We start from the raw sequence: 3,396 nt of genomic DNA, 5'->3' as shown, positions 1-3,396 counted from the left end.
AATCAATTCGCCTTGCTCCCTAATGTCTGTGACATTTCCAATTGGGCATCATCATCATCATATTTATCTAAAATATAAACAGTTTATTTTTACAACAATAACAAAACATAAATATGCATGAAAGTAAGGCAGGAGGCAAATAAAGAAAGAATAAAAAAGTAAATCAAATAAAATTAACGGGACAATAATAATAAAAATAAACCATGTTGCCATATGGATAAAAAAATGTTTGCGAATTATAACGGAAGGTCTCAATTCCAATCCTACTAGAATATTTATTATCTGAGTTCGAGGTTAACAAATAGGGTTCTATAGTTGAAACGAAAAGTCGACTTTTCGACTTTTTGCATTTTATGAAAAGTCGACTTTTCGACTTTTTGCATTTTATAAAAATTCGACTTTTTGCATTTAGTTAAAAGTCGATTTTTTGACGTTTTTCATTTAATTAATAGTCGATTTTTCTACTTTTCGACTTTTATAAATATTCGACTTTCAGACTTTTTTCGGCTTTTTCCGACTTTTCGACTATTTTCGACTTTTTCCGACTTTTTTTGGACTTTTCGACTTCTTTTGACCTTTTCCGACTATTTTCGACTTTTTCCGAAGCCAGAAGCGTAAATTTATAATGTTGCCGTTTAACATTATATTATTGTTATTTATTATTATTAATAAAAAAATTTTATTTATATTTTTTTCTATTTGTTGCAATTTTTTGAGTTTTTTCGACTTCTTTCTATTTTCGACTTTTTCCGACTTTTTTAGACTTTTTCCGAATATTTTCGGCTTTTTCCGATTTTTTTCGACTTCTTTCGACTTTTTCCGACTTTCTTCGACTTTTTCCGACTTTTCTCGACTTTTCGACTTTTTTCGACTTTTATATACAAAGTCGACTTTTCGACTTTATTTTATTTGTTGCAATTTTTTGAGTTTTTTCGACTTCTTTCTATTTTCGACTTTTTCCGACTTTTCTACTTTTTTCGACTATTTTCGACTTTTTCCGTTTTTTTTTCGACTATTTCCGACATCGACTTTTTTCGACTTTTATTTACAAAGTCGACTTTTCGATTTTTTTCATAGACGATAGTCGAGTTATCGACTTTTTTGGAACAAAATAGTCGACTTCGATTTTTTTCGACTTTTTCCGATTTTTTTTCGACTTTTTCCGATTCGTTTTATACTAATCGTGTAAACACAAAAAATATAAATCATACGACATTTATTCTCTTTTTTTTTTTGTTATACGGATGGAATTTCATTTTACTTTTTCATTAGACTTTACGTACGTAAAGTGTGATCGTGTGAAGTGCCCTTATAAATGTCTTGATCTATTAGATCATGTAAATAAAAACATATGTTCACTTCGTATATGTGAACGTTCAATGCTGAAATTGCATCGGAAGTACGTGCAACTTTTTGATGTAAAATACGGATTGACTCCTTCGGTGATATCCCTGTAAAACATAGGATTGTCACTAATGCTGCATTTAAGAAGCTTTGAGAGAAAATGAGCACACAAGAGCAGCGTTATTAAAGGGCCCTTCAGACGATAACACTTTACGTACGACAAGTCTAATGAAAAAGTAAAATGAAATTCCATCCGTACAACAAAAAAGAGAATAAAAGTCGTCGTATGATTTATATTTTTTGTGTTTACACGATTAGTATAAAACAATAACAGAGTAAGATGGAAACAGCTGTTTCACTTTTTTATGTGTTTACATAAAAATACATCCCTGATCTAATGCGACCTGCTTGGTTTTTGAATCATTTCAAAAAATGAGAAGAGCCATACGACTGTCAAATTTTCCATCTGTATTCTCTCTCAATGTGTGATGGTTTCATTACATATTGCGTTTAGACGATCCCACCCGTGTTATTCCACACAAAATTTTGACAGATCATATTACTTGTGTGATCGTGTAAAGCCTGCTTAACCGCTGAAAGACAATGGCAGAGTCCAGAATAATTCCTGAGCTGACAACAGTCCAAACAAAATCTTAATTGCCTAACAATCTCAAATTTTTCTAATTTGGGAAATGATTTTTACAATTCTGGGGGTGGCAATACTAAACGCAAAACAAACAAACAAACAAACAAACAAAAAACACGAAAAAAACAAAACAATTTACAACCAAAAATAAACTTGGCCAAAAGCCAAACTATGCACAAAAAGAAAAACAAAAAATAAAATGCGGTTATAATTGAAGAAAAACCAAAAAGTTTTCCAATTTCACTTCTTTTGTCCACTACTTTATGAATATTTTGATGATAAAACAAAAACAAAAACAAATAACACATAAAACAGTAGTAGTTGCAATAGTAGTAGTGTTATATTTTGTGTTGGTACCGTTATAAAAATGTCAAAATATGTCTTAATAAACCAAACGTTAAAGAAAGAAAAAAAGGAGTTTAAAATAAAAACAAATAAACAAATCCATACGTGAGTATGTGTGTATGACACAATTGTCTATGAAGGTCAAAAACTATTTATAAGTTGCCTGATAAAAACAAAACCTAAACCTGTGAAAAATACACCCAAACCTGTCTACAATTGTTTACCTAACCTTAGCGGGTATATAGAGGATTTTTTTTCCCCACTTGATTTGAATAAAATGAATTTCAATTTATGCAAAACTTTTTAATAACTAATAGTACAACATTGCAACCACAGAAATACTAATAACAACAACAACAACAAAATAGCATTTTAAATTTAATTCAGTTGTTGCTTTTTTATAGCTTTTGTATTTAAGTTTGTACAGGGATGGAAATATCATTAAAGTAATTTTCTCTAAAATAGATAAAGTATATTTACAGAATTTTTAAAATATATATTCAAGACTACAAATAGGCCAGACTATAGACTAAGCTTAAGACTATTGTTTAGATTAGACTTTAAACTAGATTATATACTATATTATAGACTAGGATATATACTAGACTATAGACTAGAATATAGACTAAACTATATTCTAGACTAAAGGCAAGACTATACTAGTCTATAGGTCAGAATTTGGACTAGACTGCATATTAGACATCAGACTTAAATTCATATTAAAATAGACTGCACTTTAGACTGTAGACTATATTTTAGACTATAGAATATACTAGTCTAAAATTGTCGACTATAGACTAGAATAAACTATAGACTAGACTATAAACTAAACTATAGACTACAATCTAGACTACACTATAGACTATACTATAGACTAGACTTTAGACTAGACTATAAACTGCACTATAGACTAGAGTATAAATTAGAATATAGACCAGACTGTAGACTAGACAATAGAATAGACTATAGACTAGACTATACACTAGACTATAGACTAGACTATAGACTAGACTATAGACTAGACTATAGACTAGACTATAGACTAGACTATAGACTAGACT

Source organism: Lucilia cuprina, chromosome 6, assembly GCF_022045245.1.
Source record: "Lucilia cuprina isolate Lc7/37 chromosome 6, ASM2204524v1, whole genome shotgun sequence".
NCBI classification, from domain to species: domain Eukaryota; kingdom Metazoa; phylum Arthropoda; class Insecta; order Diptera; family Calliphoridae; genus Lucilia; species Lucilia cuprina.
Note: the sequence above shows the minus strand (reverse complement) of the source record.